At 38.3% G+C, this 17135-nt stretch overlaps 1 protein-coding gene across 1 annotated transcript in view; it reads right to left on the reverse strand.

The window, feature by feature from the left end:
• Positions 1 to 17135, reverse strand: part of smg6 (SMG6 nonsense mediated mRNA decay factor) — a 98792-nt gene that overhangs the window by 67158 nt on the left and 14499 nt on the right. The gene's annotated exons all lie outside the window — the stretch shown is intronic.

Genomic DNA, 17135 nt, shown 5'->3' on the forward strand with positions numbered 1-17135 from the left:
ACATTAAGCCGGTTCACGTGCTTGTCCTTCGGACAAGTAAAAAGGTACTGCTGGGTACTGGTACAAAGTTTTGGGTACCGGTTAAAATGTGAACGGTACCCAACCCTACAGGTCAGCAGCAATCAATGGCTAGTTTCATGATCAGATCAACCAAAGTGGATGCTAGACGGACAGAGCAAACAAAGGCCCTCATCACTAAAATGATCACTAAAGATATGCTTCCGATCAGCTTTTTTTAGAAGGAGAGGGTTTTAGAAGTGTTGTGGAGTTTTTAGATCCAGAGTTTACTGTCCCGTCTAGAAAAACGATCACTGCCAGAATGGAGAAACTTTTCGATGACAATGTGAGGGAGCTGCGCAGTCAGTTAGCGAGTGTTGAACGAATCCTCGAGTAACTCGAATTCATCAAGGCAAAATCAGTTGCCTCGAAGCTTCGTGTAGTCCATTTAACTACACACGGTCATGTTGCAGAAAGACATTTTTTGTGTAAGGACTCGCGTGTACTGCGCGGATTGCGGTTATATCCGCGGGTCAGGTGGGTAAAGTAATAAAAAGTAACATTCCAAAAATTGTGGGTGGATAAGCGATAAATCATTAATGTGTTGATTTAATAATGACGGGGAACTCTCATTTCACGGTAAAACGCAATGAATGTGGGTCATTCTTTAACTTTCGGTTTCAGCTCATTTCAAGATCAGAGACTGCAATGCGAAAGAGAGCAGCATCAGCACTGGTAATATAATTTAAGCTGGGCATACACTGTGCGATTTTCGTCCGATTTCGAGCCGAATTCTGACTCGTGCGACTCTTTTTTGGGTCAGGCCGATTTTCAGCTTTATTGTGCGTCGTTTGTCGTGAGGTGTTCGTGCAGTGTACAGGGGGAAAAGAGACGCGATAAACCTCTCCCGATCGGCAATCGGATGGTCGAATGAATTTCTGGCATGTCAGAAATTCTGGTCGCTCCTCGTGAGGTTATTGCACAGCTGAAACAGAGCTACGAACTGATTGCTCTATTTGTCATCACTGCGCCTGCGTGAAAACAGAAGTTGAACCATTTCATCTTTAATGCAGCAAGATAGAAAACAAAAAGAGGGAGATCTTTAAGTTCTGTAGGCAGATGGGTAGTTGACAGATGACCAAGAAAAATTACTTTTTTTGGAAAACATAACTTTTTAAGAAAAATTACATATATTTGTGGAGTATGAAAACTGCAGTTTCAGAAAATAGTAGTGGTCACTCATTTTGTCAATGACTTCACATATTTTTTCACTTTTTCACTGAACAGTACTGTAAATGTGTCCTATGGTGTGACATTTAAAAAGTACTAAGAAATTATATTAAATAACAAAACAAATACTTGAGACCGAATTGTTCACATTATTAAAACATTATTTTCTTAAAGTGATATTTATTTTAAATGAAAATACTAATTAGAATCATTTTCACCATGAATAGATGAAGTTGATAAACTTTTCCCTACGAATGTCAATAAAACTTTTTCGCCAACCTTACAAAACTGTTTGAAATTGTACCTATCTAAGAGGAGATATTATTGTAACTCCCCGAATGCCAAACTTGACTCTTTTTATAAAAGATATTTTAAAATAAGTATATTTTTCTGTTGTTGTATGTTTGTCACACCATAGGACAAAACGTCACACTAAAGGACAAATATAGTCATTTCATAAAAAGAGTAAGAATATGTAGTGTTTATTGTAACAATTACAAAGGAGGACATTTGTTTTTATTTTTCAACAATATAAACTGTGCAAAACATAGCACACCAAAAGTAACTTTGATACTTATATATACATCAATAAGGAAACATTGATGCATATACACTCACCTAAAGGATTATTGGGAACACCATACTAATACTGTGTTTGACCCCCTTTCGTCTTCAGAACTGGTCAGAAACAATGCTCAGGTAGGCCGTGGCATTTAAACGATGCCCAATTGGCCCTAAGGGGCCTAAAGTGTGCCAAGAAAACATCCCCCACACCATTACACCACCACCACCAGCCTGCACAGTGGTAACAAGGCATGATGGATCCATGTTCTCATTCTGTTTACGCCAAATTCTGACTCTACCATCTGAATGTCAACAGAAATCGAGACTCATCAAACCAGGCAACATTTTTCCAGTCTTCAACTGTCCAATTTTGGTGAGCTCGTGCAAATTGTAGCCTCTTTTTCCTATTTGTAGTGGAGATGAGTGGTACCCGGTGGGGTCTTCTGCTGTTGTAGCCCATCCGCCTCAAGGTTGTGCGTGTTGTGGCTTTACAAATGCTTTGCTGCTTACCTCGATTGTAACGAGTGGTTATTTCAGTCAAAGTTGCTCTTCGATCAGCTTGAATCACTCGGCCCATTCTCCTCTGACCTCTAGCATCAACAAGGCATTTTCGCCCTCAGGAATGCCGCATACTGGATGTTTTTCCCTTTTCACTCCATTCTTTGTAAACCCTAGAAATGGTTGTGCGTGAAAATCCCAGTAACTGAGCAGATTGTGAAATACTCAGACCGGCCCGTCTGGCACCAACAACCATGCCACGCTCAAAATTGCTTAAATCACCTTTTTTTCCCATTCTGACATTCAGTTTGGAGTTCAGGAGATTGTCTTGACCAGGACCACACCCCTAAATGCATTGAAGCAACTGCCATGTGATTAGTTGATTAGATAATTGCATTAATGAGAAATTTAAGGTGTTCCTAATAATCCTTTAGGTGAGTGTAGTATCTTTGAGAAATTCAGAACATTTCAAAACAATACTGTACAAATCTTCCTTAATTCAGTTTGTCTCTTCCTTCCTAGTGCTTTAATGTTGAATGTATCCAATTCCCCGAGAGCCTTCTTTTCATGATATCTGTTTAAAATAATGATAGAATATTGATGAATTGATCAACAGAGAAATTAATGTAATGTATACTCAATTATGAACTCATGACCTACTGTGTTTTCCCTACAAATGTAACCACATACTTGTCAATTTATTATAAAACACAATATAGATTATTATTCTGTAATAACAAGCTTATTATGTAACTATTGTTGAACCTGAACCTCACACAGGTCTATTCTGATACTGAATAATAAGCTGTCATTCAGTCACTCAGCAAAATCCCTAAATTATTTTAAGATGTATATGGCAACATTTCAGTTTGATTTACTTTCTTTGTCGTTCTCTTAGGATCGCCTCCTTTCTCTGTGGATCCTTTTTAATTCGCTCCCTATACTGTTTGGTCCTCTCTTTTGCACTCATCTCTCCCTCAGTTCTTTCTGTTCTAAAAAAAAAAGTTAAGTAGCATTATAAGTAGTAGCACTGTATTTATGTACTTTATATTTGTTTATAGTTGTTACATTACACATTATAGTTGTTTTAGTAACACTTCAGAACATTTTATGTAGTCTCCAAAAAACGGCAATGAACATTAAAATGTAAGTCATTATTGAATTTAAAATCATCAAAACTGGTCAAAAAAGAATGAAAAGTATGTAAACAAACTTTATCTATTTGCTTTAATAGCTTCTTAAGGAGGTATTGTCCTATGGTGTGACATCTGTGTCCTATGGTGTGACAGGCCAAATTGTCACACCAAAGGACATTTCCTGTCACACCAAAAGGACATTTGAGCTTTTGTGGCAGTTAATAACAATGCTAATACTAGCTGAACTGTCATTAGCAATTAGCATGATACATTTGCATTAATATTACATAGTCCTGCTGTTAAAAATACAAATTTGAATTAAAAAATGAAATTTAGGGGTGTCACACCAAAGGACAAAAAAACTTAACAACTTCAGTGGTCTGAAAACATAGTTAAATATTTAAACAATTCTGAGAGAAATACTTACCATGTGCACTGCTCATGGCCTTCATAGGGGTCTTCAGTCACATGACCTTGAATGGGGTCTTTTAACTAAATGTAGTTGTCCATGATATTGGCCAAATTAATATCAGGTTTTTGCATAACACCAAAGGACATTTTTTTCTGTGACAAACTTTATGAAATTCCTACACTTTTAGAAATGTGTGTATAGGAAAAGTGATGGCCACTTCGTGAAATAGACACTTACACAATTATGCCAGGAGTGTTCATTAAGATTTTTAAACATTATTTTCTTTATTTATCAAATGTAAAATTTATGAAATAATGTTGTCTACCGTCACACCATAGGACAATTTTGAGATTTGGCTCAAAGTTGTAAAAAAACTAAAAATAACTTGGGTATTAAAACAACAAATTCATGTAAAAAGAAAATGTTTAACCATTTACAGTATTCAAAATGATGAAAATGTGAAATAAATTATGTTTTATCTTCTGTGACAGTGAAAAAGCCACGTCACGTCAACTACCCAGTAGGGCTGCTACGAAAATACGTGAAAAATGCGTGAAATGCGTCGACGCGTCGGCGGCACATTATTTACGTTCTAGAATGGAACAGAAGATCTAGAATAATGGCAGCTTCTGCTCCCGGGCATAGTGAAAATGATCATTTATCATATAAAGCCAGACCGCGACATTCAAAAGTGTGGGAGTACTTTAAACAGAAGCCGAATAAAACTGTCCTTTGTTCGCTCTGTAACGCCGGTTTCACACTGTGCGCGGTGGCAGAGCAGGAGCTGTGCGCGTGGAGAGCGGGAGCTTTCACACTGCAGTCAGTGTTGCCAAGTCCGCTTTTTTCCGCGGAATTGGGCTACTTCTACACTGTTGCCGCGGGCTGTGTCTCATGTCCGCAGGTTGAAGCAAAAAAACACACATATTTAACCCCCCGAACGCGATGTTTACCAGAGAACCTCCCCGAAACGCGATTGGGCTTGTTTTGGGCTAGTTTTGAGTAAATAATGGGTGGGTTTTGTTGTGAAGACCTGGCAACCCTGCTGCCAGTGTTCTCTCGCGCAGCTGAACCGTGGCGCGTGTATTGCAACAGACGGTCACATTTTCCTGGGTTCTTCTCCGACCCCAGTACGTCTCGTGCTTTTATTTATTATGGGCTGCATATATCTGCTGTTAATGCGACCTGGTTCCGCTCTGTCCCAAACACATATGCATAATAACATGCTGTATATAGGTAGTTTACATGATTAAAGTAACATTAAAGTTAAGATATGCCTCTAGCTTTAATAATTTAAATGTGTCTTTGAAGTTTGGGCAAAAACTTCGGGTAGCTTTAGTCGTTGTTTATGCACATGTATCTTCAAAATAGACGACTAGTTATACATTAACACTATGCTGAAAGCTCCTGTATGTGAACCTTTTGCAGATAAATACAAGTGCATTTTCGTTTACTATTGACACAAATCAATAAGTAAATCATACTCAACTACTATAGTAAACATCTTTTCCTAATTAGGCCTACTCTGTATACATTTTATGATGAATAGTATCATTATATATTATGTTTAAAAAGCTTCTTTTGTTCATATATTTCATTATAAAATGGCATACTATGTACACTACCCTTCCTGAAATACAATTAATATTGTCATCATTCATTGATTTCATGTTAAAATAATATACAAATTCACTACCCTCTTTGAAATACAATAATCAGTAAAAAAGAATAATAAGATTAATCTGGAAAAATAATCGTTAGATTAGTCGACTAATCGAAAAAATAATCGTTAGATTAGTCGACAGAAAAAATAATCGTTAGTTGCAGCTCTACTACCCAGTTATCAAATAGCAGCAATTTAGAAAACTGTTGCTTGCCTCCAGTTCGTGTTGTAAAATGTATAATCTAAGATGTTCAAACCACCGTGTTTAGCCTATCAGTGCCTCTTTTACTCATTTCACTTTGAACATTAATTTACTTGTTTTACTTTCACAAATTATTTTATTTACTATTATTAAATTTTTACTTAATTGTATTATCACAGGAAAAATGTGAACCGTTGTCCATCATTTGAAAAAAGAAAAGAATGACAAAATGTCACGGCGCAATATAGATTTTTTTTTTTTCGTTTTAAATCATGAAGGCGAGTCAAGGGATATCACGCAAAAACGCAATGTGCGCGAAAGTCGGTGAAAGTGAAAGTAAAATCTGACGAGCTTTCGGCGCATATTCTCACAGAGACAAGATACATCTTCTTTAACATATGCTGATAATGTAGCCTATAACTGTCTTAATTTATATTCTTAATATTTCTCTTGTGGCCCATATTGTGAAACAAATTAGAAGAGAGGTATAGGCCCATTTAGTGTTAAACAAGTTGTTTTTGAAATAAAGCTGCTCTTACTTTCTGATAATAATAATACTGATATTATTGCAGTGTTCTGAGATATTATAGACTGATAATAATTTTAATTATAGGCCAATAATTCCTTTTTTAATTGGGCAGAGTAAGCTAATCTATCTATTCTTTTATTATGCAGAGTATCGGTTATGCATTGATGCATTATAAAATTTGCGAGGGGGAAAATTAAATGTAATATCAATTTAATAATAAAAGTAGGCCTACCCTAATAATAATGTTAATTTATATACATAAATTGTAAATGCTAAATGCTCTTGATATCGATAGCTGATGCATTTGATAGGCTATCGCTCTATTATAGGTTTTTTGGCACATATTTCACTCGTACAGTGTGAGCAGACAAGTCTCGCTCGACGATTGGACCGCACAGTGTGAGCACATAAATCCTGAGCTTTGGCTTTACATCGCATGCGATCTACTCGTACAGTGTGAGTAGGTAACCTTGCTGAAATCGCACAGAAATCGCACAGTGTATGCCCAGCTTTAGTCTCGCTATTTTTAAATGAAGACAGCTGTGTGTTGAGCTTCAGGATGCGACGCTGAGCATTTAAGCTTCATTTGCAGCAGTTCGCGCTAGAGCCCGACCGATAAAGGATTTTTATACCGATATAAATATTTGGTGATTTAAAAATCCGATATTCCGATATATCGGCCGAGATATATATATATATATATATATATATTAGGGCTGGGTAAAAAATATCTATTTCTCGATTTTAATCGATTCTCACTTTTACAAAACAATATCGATTCATAAATCCCAAGAATCGATTAGTCTATTTTTTTTTTAAACGAAATTCAAAAACATAAATACCGTTTTGGCGCTGTGGCGTGAGATCGCTCTGCCTCAGCTCAGCTCATGAGAACCAGCAGACATGAACGGATCTTCTCTTCCGCCTTAATACCAGTAACAGCGCGAAATAAACACGAATGAGCTTCTGAAAGTGTGTTAAAGATACAGGACAACTTACCGAAATCCGTATCATGTCACATAGAATCGCTCAATCAGTGTTTCAACCGCAGAAAGATGCAAGTAAAACGGCTTACAAGTAAACAAGATCACATTTACCTCAGAAAAAAACATATCCAGTGTCCATAAACTCGTTAGTCAGCTAGAAAAATCAACTCTAGGGAGGAGCATTTTGCAAATTATTTCCACCACATTACATAGGCTATTGATTGTCAATGTTCTTCAATATTTAATAAATCTGGCAAGTTTTTATGACAGCCACCCTTTAAATGTTTATATTTAAAAAAAAACTAATTGGAGTAGAATTATGATTATGTAATTGTAAAGTTAATATTATCACTATTAATATATATTTAAAAAAACATAATTTAGTGTCATTTAAGTGTTTGTATACAAATCAGTTCATTTTTTACCTTCAATATTAGTAGGCTAATGTAGTACAACTGACTCCCATAGTTTACAACATTAGTTCAGAGATTTGTTTTCCTTGAGAAAATTGGCCATGTATTGTACCTGATATATATCTAAAGTAATCGATATTGAATTGAATCGAAAATCGAATCAAATCGAAAGCTTGTGAATCAAAATCGAATCGAATTGTGAAATTTGTTAAAATACCCAGCCCTAATAAATATATATATATAAGAAACGTGTAAAAAAAAAAAAAAAACCTGTCCCTTACATGAGTTATTTGTAGTTATTCATGAATCTCTAAAATAATATGATAATGCAGTTTCAAAATAAACTTTTATTGTCACAACAGAACAGAGGAACATAAAAATATATTCAAATTCTGATAAATAAAATGTATTAAAAATACAAACTTAAGATGTGAAACTTAAAGTCCTTTGGACGAAAACACAATAACAAAAAAAAAAAAAAATCAAAGATACCAGTATTAATAGACGTGGTAAGCTTCATAAATATAACTTTGAGAAAGACTGGAAGTTCAGTTAAGTTCTGATAAATAACAACAGTAAAATATAAGCTGCCTGCCTTCTAAAATGCAGTAAATCCATTATGTGACCTGTTAATGCTGCAACGCACTTTCGCTCACTCCTCGTGTGCCTAACTTACAATGCAGGGACTGGAACTACAAATATACTAGTTATAAATACAGTAATCATTACTTTATTTAGGCAGAATACGTTTTTTGTGATTTTCAAGCTCATTAATGTTAGCGGTCTTCCACTGATAGCCATGGCATTAGCTAGCTTTGTGGTAAGCTAAAGTCTATGATAAGCCATAATTTAGAAATGGACGTCATACTGCAAAATATTGTAAAACTTACTTTTTCAAAATAACGGGCAGGGAAGAGATGATACGTCTCATGCTGTGAAACTGTCACGCTATAACTTACTAGCTAATTCCGTTTCACTCTTGGCTTACATGTAACAGCAAAACTGGACATGGCAAAACTGAAATTTTGCCATGCTTATTTGAGTTAAGAGAACTGATGGGGATGTGCTTTTCAATGTTATTCAAGCAATGTATGTCTTGTTGCCAACTTACATGCACTTCACGGATGATCTCAGTTGTGTTGTGAATGTTTGCGGCACCAGCATGACTCGGCTGGATCAGCTCAGCTGGTGTTGCCAACCAGCAAGTTGTAGAGTGCCCTCTGGTGGACAAACTATGAAATGCCAACACTCATAATGTGGTTGAGTGGTGTTTCGTCCGTTTTTATAATTTTTTTAAATATTCATTTATCAGCCATCATAAATGCCGGTACCAATAGTTTGGAAAATGCCTAATATCGGCCAATAATATCGGCCCGCTGATATATCGGTCGGGCTCTAGTTTGCACGGCAGCTGAAGAGATACGAGCAAATCAAAACACATGAATGAACAGCATGAATGGAGTTTGCACATGCATCACATCATTGTGATGTGTAAGTGAAATGTTTAATGGGACTTATACTGTATATACTTGATATCTCTGAAATACACCATTAAAATGTTCTCAAAGCTAAGCGCAACAAGTAGCAGAACAAGCTGTAACTGTTGTGTCCGCATGTATAGTTCCTAACTTAATAAAACAAACTGTGTTACTATGATGAATGATTAGCTCAAAATGTAGATCTGTATGTGCGATGTAGGCTACTTTATCTGAATTAAATACAAACACATCTCTCTCTTTTGCTCACGTTCCAGCGGTTACTCCTCTGTGTGCCGTAGCTATAGGTTGTCAACCCTGGTTTAGGTTATTTAAGAAATGTAATTTCGCCAAAGAAGATTTTTTAAAGCAACCTACTTCAGTGTAGTTAATATGTTACGATAGCATCACGCTTAACACTGAGAATTTGAATAAATGTAATGTGACGATCGGGTGCGGATATCTAAATCATAGAAAATCATGTGTGGGTGGATGGTTTGTTTTTAACAGTGGATTCGGTGACGTTACAGCTGATCCGCGCATTTCTAGTATGCCCATCTCTATTCTTGTTCCAACTTTTCTTCCTGTCCAATATTTTTTGCTTCTTACAAAAGCCACAAAGCCTTCCAAGAAGACAGTAAAGGCTTATATCATGCCTGAGCTGAAGCTGAAACTTGCAAGTTAAGTAGCACAACATAAATGCAATGTTTAGGCATTATTATTATTTATATTACTATTATTTTGATTTATAGGTTGTAGGATTAGTTTTAGGTTGTACCATGTTTACCTTTCTAAAGTAATTTGAAATTGATTTTTATATTTTTATTTATGATTTTTTTTATTTATATATTTGTATTTTGAATATAATATGGCAATCGAATGCAATAAATTGGTTTAGTTTTCACAGATATTAATGTCTGCAACTAATTTTTTTTCTAAAAAGGAAACCAATTAGTTGTTCATTTTAAGATACCTGACTTATTTTCTCTTGTATATTTAGTATTGCTCTTTATTAAAGAAAAAGTACTTCTTATCCGATAACTCAATTAATCGATGGAATAATTGGTAGAATACTCGATTACCAGTGGTGGGCTGCTTCTCTGCTGGCACTGTCAAAATCAAAAATATATATATATTTTTCATAATTAAATTTATGTACGTCGGAACATCTCTAAATTCAATTACTGTCTATTTCACTACGTTACAATTATATTTCCAGAAATAATGTGGTTATTTTTTGTGAGGCTGAGCTGTATTTTCATCATCTAAATGCATCAGAGCTCCGTGGACCAGCACTAATACTATAGCTAGCCTTCAGTTGAATCTGCCATTTTCCATTGGATCATAACTTTGACTGACGTGGGTTATCAGCCAATCAAATTTTGATGCGGATGACGGGCTGCGCAAACTTCGTATGCATCCTGACGCCAAGCAGGTAACGTTAGCTGACAAGCTGCTGTAGGAATACGAAAGCTGGGGGGTGGGCGGCCCGCGGCCTGTGCGAAGGTCTGCCGAGATGGCAGAGGAGTTGCAGAGCCTCATCATCCCTCTTCTTTTCCTCGCATCTCTTTTGCATCAGTGTCAGTGCTGACCCAAAAATGCCCTCTGCGACCACTGGTGCGTCCAGGATGGCTTCTTTCTCCCTGTTAGAGAGATTAGCCAAGCTAAGATATCGTCCTCTCCCCTAAATGACCATTGTGGCCATGGCCTTGTCCGCGGCTTGAACCGCGCATCTCTGAAGACGCAGAGAGAGATCCGTACAGATCTCTTCCCAATGACGACAATTACAGACGCTTCTTCCAGTAGCTCCGCTTGGTATGCGGTTAGCATAGAGATCGCGTTCAGAGCCCTGACAGAGAGAGCGACTGCTTTGTAAGCGTGCTCCGTCATGCTCGACTGGAATCTGTCCGCTTTGGATGGTAAAGTCGGATTTGCAGCCACCGTACACTTTGGGTGTAAGTGCGTGGCAACTAATGGCTCCATGGGGAGCATTCGGAGAGGGCCATCCTTCTCCATCCCTTCCACGTCAAGAGCGTCATCTTGCTAGTGAACGGTTTGTCCTTCCATGTCACCGCAACCTCCTCCAGGAGCTCTGGAAATACTGGAAGGAGCTGTCGTGCTGCCCGTTTCGCTCTCGGCAGCCTCTTGCCCTCATAGCGAGACTTTGCAGTCTCTGCTACCATGGTCGTCCACGGAATATTTAGTTTATCTGCAGCGCGCAGATCTTGCAGATCAACTCTGAGAAGCGGAGAGGATGGTGCACCACCCGCCTCTTCCGTGGATCCCGCCGCGGCGAGGAGTTGTGCCGAGTGCGAAGGAAGGGGGAGTCCTTGAAATCTTGCTCTTCTTCAGAGAAGAAAATCGGATTGTCCCTCTCCCTCGAAATCAAGCGCGTCCTCATCCTCGTCCGTGCTGAGCACACTGGGCAGAGGAACGCACGCATCAAGCTCTTCACTCCAGGACAGAACTGCCGTGGTGGGCAGCTCTACTGCAGGAATGGTTACCTGCAGAGTGGTTGCTGGAACAGGGCTAGGTGACATGAGGGGATCTTGGCCTGACAGGCTAGCTTGGCGTGCTAGCCTGCGACGAAGGCTCTTCATGGTGAAGCGTGCGCAGTGTCCACAGGAGCCGGGGTTCTCGATCGCCAGTTGGGCATGTTTCAGCCCAAGACATGCAGAGCAGACCTGGTGTGTGTCCTTGCATGAAATTTTGTTCCCGCATGAACACAGTCGCACAGAATCTCCCTCACTAGCCGGGATAGTTTGAATTGCTGCAGCCATCGTGGAATGCAAATTGAAGGAGCCAGACGAAAAACGGCGTGGTGGCCAGTAGTTCGTCAAGAAGTTTGTTCTTTTAAAGTTTGTCCAAAAGGTAGGCTTCTAGGCTTCTGATGTGAAGCGAGAAGAGGTTTTTGAATGTCGTAGTGACGTTGTGTTGCCCCTTTTATACTGAGGGAGGGGGAGGCCACTCCCAGACACAACGTCCGTCTGCCAGCGAAGGTGAATGGTTAGAGTGAGACTCACAGCCTTGTTTTGCACACACACTCCACCTCGCTGCAAATGACGGTTTCAAGCTTCAGCACAAAAACCATGTAGTTGCATCAGCCATTCGTCTTGTTTCTTATTTCCATCACAGCACAACTGCAACACAAGCGCTGAAACAAAAGCAGCAATTGCAGAACTTATCTGAGCACAAATTAGTGCAGTACTGCCGGACTAGGTGGAATTCTATTCATGACATGTTCGAGCGCTTACTAGAGCAAAGATGGGGAATATATGCTGTCTTATCAGACAGAGCTTTCACTAAACTATCAGATGCACGAACCCTCGAACTGACTGATGATCGCTGGGGAGTTATGGAGGAACTCTTACCAGTGCTTCACTCACTTAAATGTGCCACCACTGCTTGTGTGGAGAATCCGGAGTATCCATCTCCATGGATTACCCAGAGACAGCAACTCTTCTGTCAAAACCAAGCTGCAACCTCCCCCAGTTTCTCTTGAAGCCAATACGGAAGTGACTTAAACTGCAATTCATCGACTGGCCGCTAGAGACAGGCTCCAAAAGGGAGCAGAATCTCATTGAGTCCCATGTTAAAATGCCCAACTTTACAGCAGAAAAAAACGTGTTTACAGCCTGGTACAAATTGTGGTTTTGGTCTATATATATAATTTTCCCCTTCATGACAACTGTGAGGGGGTGCATTTTTTTATAACTCATTCGTTTACATTATATAAAGCCTTAAAGTTCTGCATAATTAAGGGCGTGGCCACTTTGAATGACAGGTGGCTAGCCATTTGTCTGCTGTCTGTTAGTCATCATGTCACCTCAGCTCCACCCACGTCACGCCTTTTTGCCCATTTTCTGTTATCCGAGAATGACGCGCGATGACGTGCTGCCAAGATGGCAACGGCCAGCTCGACCCTACTTTATGCTTCAAAACTGCTCTTCAGAATCCTATGGGTGACGTCACTGACACTACGTCCATATTTTTTTTACAGTCTATGGTCAAAACACCTCAAAGAAATCCCAGGAGAGTCTCCCAAAGTCTCTCAGTTCAAGTAAACCGTCTCTACGTCACTGGAGCGGTGACTTGCACCTGCAGATGTCAGCAGGTTGCATGCATCACATCCTTCCTGGATCCTAGAGACAAACAGCTGAGGTTCGCAACTGAGGAAGTTAAGCGTGTTGTGCAGGTAGGGATGAAACGGTATGGAAATTTAACATCACAATTATAGTGACCCAAATAATCATGGTTATCAATATTATCACGGTTTTGTTCAAATGAGATGAAAGTGTTCAAAAAGAACAGACGCACACACTTAAAACATTTCAACAAGTTTTATATTTGAAAATCAACAAACAACAAATAACTAAAGCAGCTCTATGCACTTTTTTAATCTAGATTCTATTCAGTGGGATTTCCTTTCTTATAATGGACGTCATCAATAGCAACGCATAAATAATAATAATTTGTCGTAAATATAATCTCTAATATTATCTCTGTAAATATATTCTCAAGCAATATTCTCATCAGTGTTCAGCAATGATGCATTTAAATCTAGCATATTTTGTGTAAGAGCCCAAACAGTATCCTAGTGAAATAATGCATATCCATATTTCCATATGATTTGACAGTTTATTTTATGATATATAAAAATGTGTGCATCATACCTGACACCTAAATGAACACTTTACAGTCAGTTTTATGACTGTGATTCTCTTCAAATGCTAGTGAAGTTTGAAACGTGTAACGTTACCAATGTTGTATGTAACTTTAGAGACAGTCCCTAAATTCGCCTGCGTTATGCCAGTCATATCAGATGCGCTGTGGTTCTGCTGTGTTTTTTTAAAACCATTTTCGCTGCTGAAATAGAAGAAAAACAGTCAACCACTGTATGATGAGTGAATCTCCTGCGTACATCACACGTTTATCTCTGCTTTGAGTGTAGATTTCAGCGAGTGAGAGCAGCGCGCGGCTAATCTGAACGCCTTTGCTTGACATTGCTTTCATAAACTCAATAGAAACACGTGCAAGTGGTTATAATGCGCAACGCGATACAGCCAGAGTGGCAATAGTGTGCAGCCAAAATAACGTTACAACCGCAAATGGCGTTGCGCCAGACTGACGCTGACTAGACAAGATTTACCGCGAGTTTTCATAATCGTGATAATCACATGCGGTTTTAATGATAATAAAATGTTATACGATATTACTAACAGTCACTAAATTTTATAGTGGTTTATCGTGAAACCGGTAATCATTTCATCCCTATGTGCAGGCCAAGGTGTGTGATCTAATCTCGAACAGCTCAGAGAGCAAGGACGAGATAGGCTTAACAGAATCCGATGAAACGCAACCATTGGTCAAAAAGCCGCAAAGTGATTCGCTGTTACTCTGCGAATCGCAATCCTGTTTGGTGAGGACTATAACGTATAAATCTCAGACACAAGCAAACTAAATCAATACTGCCAGGACATGTGCCCACCCATCCATGTCGATCCCATGAACTGGTGGAAAACCAACAACCACAAATACCCCCAACTGGCCAAATTAGCAAAGGCATACTTGTGTGTGCCTGCAACGTCTGTGCCATCACAGAGGGTGTTCCCTGCAGCAGGACTAATTGCCCTCCCGTCTTCACCCCGAACATGTGAACATAAAAAAAATAAAAAATATGAGATGAAGACAGAAGTTAAAATTAACGTTCACATTAGTGCCGTTAGTGTTTAGCCTACATTCAAGTTAAAGCCTAGAAATCATTATGGCTCGAGGTATTCATGGGTGAATCATTTAACTCTCTAGATTTAAAAAAATATATATATTATGTTCATGCTAATTTTTTTTAATGGAAATATATACAATGTAGGCTGAAATGTAGGGGTGTAACGGTACACGTATTGGTACCGAACCGTTTCGGTACAGGGCTTTCGGTGCGCGTGTGTGGGGGGGGTTAGGTAAATAGGTAGGCCTAGATAATATACTATCTTTACATAAATAGCTACTATTCTCTTAAAACTATAATTTCGTTATTTTTACTAACCCAAATAATGACTCATCCGCTAGTTTGCACGTGAGGGGAAAAAATGGGTTCCTTCCACTTAAGAGTTGAGCTCTTTTTATTTTAATATATCTCTTTACATAAATACTATTTTCTTCTTTAAAAAAAAATTACTTCGTTATTTTACTAACCCAGTGTTTTGTATGTGAATGTTGTTTCACATGAATATTACCACAGGAGTGAAGCACAAAGCTTAGCCTAGAAAGGAAATAATGGTCAGAGAGCACTTTTTCATTCTGTTTTGCGATCTGGATCTGGTCACTCGACTTTCCGTGAATTTTAACAATAGGCCTAGTCCATTTTATCCCAATGGACATGGACATCTCGTTTCTTTTCCCAAATCTTCACTCGCGTCGCACCCATGTTCACAGGGGATTATAAACGTTTCTTCCTTTCGTTTGCTTATAATTAAGTACATTATAACTATTCACATCCTTTACTGTGGTAAAGTATAAAAAATACTGTAGGACGAATACCTTATTACTTCAAATTTTATTTAACACAGTTTGTTATTAAACTTGGTAAGGCGCGTCAAGTTTGGTTTATTTGAATAGCGCATTTCACACACACACCGGTGATTTTAGTTTCGTTTTCTCTGGCAGTGAATAATCAAAGATTGCCTAAATGTCTTGACCCCGTGGAAGATAAAATTCGCTCTTCAGACCTTTTACAACAAGTGTTGCTTTGCAACATCAGTAGAACATATGAAGATGAAGATATTCGAGAAGGTGTCTATCCAGCTTGTGTCCCGCATTCCTCTCAAAGCGCAGAGCGGCATATGACGCATCTTTGCGGGGAAATAGTAGGAATCAAATATTTTTCTAACTAATTAATTTTCTTATATTCTTGAGGTTACCATTATTTACTGAAAATCGTTTAAATGTTTTATAGGCTGTGTTGTTTCACTGACGGAAGTGCTTAAATAAACATGCATGCTTATGGATGTTTCAGCCTCAAATAATTTCAACATGTAGGCTATATATATCTGGCATAGATATTTAAACAGTATTTAAAATAGCATATACAGGGAGTGCAGAATTATTAGGCACGTTGATTTTCTGATCATATTTTTTTTTTCAGGCACATTTGACCAATTCCAAACCACAGTAATCCTAATAACTACTATTGATTTAGTATTTAATAATGTATAAGTGATATATATAATTGTTCATGAAGGCTGGAAATGAAAAACACCTTATATTCAGGTGTGCAAAATTATTAGGCATGTTTTCTTTTACAGATAAATTGAGCCAAAAAAGAGATTTAACTCAGACTGAAAAGTCAAAAAGTATTAAATGCCCATGAGAAGGATGCAATACTAATGCAATACTAGACATTGCAGTTAAGGCATGACCATTGGACAGTGAAATGCTCGTTGGGTCAGCAGGGTCAGACAAAAACAGGTGGTGAAGAAAAGACACCTGTTAACTGCAAAAGAATTAAGAATTAAGGTGAAGAATTAAGGGTGAAACCATCAGGAACCCTTTAGTCTCCAGCGCCACCATTTTCCAAAGCTGCAACCTACCTGGAGTCTCCAGAAGTGCAAGGTGTCAGGATCTCAGAGACTTCAGTTAGGTAAAGAATCCTAAAAAATGACCCCCACTAGATAAGAATCACAAGCTGAAGTGTTGTAAAATACATGAAGAAGGTTTTTTTATAGGCTTTATGGACAGATAGGTTGAGAGTGACTCTTGAAGGACCAGCACCACATCCTCTTGCACCACTGTTTGAAGAATTCATCTTCCAGAATCTGGCAGTACGTTTTGGGAGTTCATTTTTAGTCCATCTCTGCAAAACGGACTTCAGGATGGACTAAAATGAACTCCCAAAACGTACAGCCAGATTCTGGAAGATTAATTCTTCAAACAGTGGTACTAGAGGATGTGGTGCTGGTCCTTCAAGAGTCATTCTCAACCTATAAAATCTATAAAGCCTATAAAAAAGCAGGCTTCATGTATTTTACAACACTTCA

This window comes from Gobio gobio, assembly GCF_949357685.1.
Source record: "Gobio gobio genome assembly, chromosome: 22".
NCBI classification, from domain to species: Eukaryota; Metazoa; Chordata; class Actinopteri; order Cypriniformes; family Gobionidae; genus Gobio; species Gobio gobio.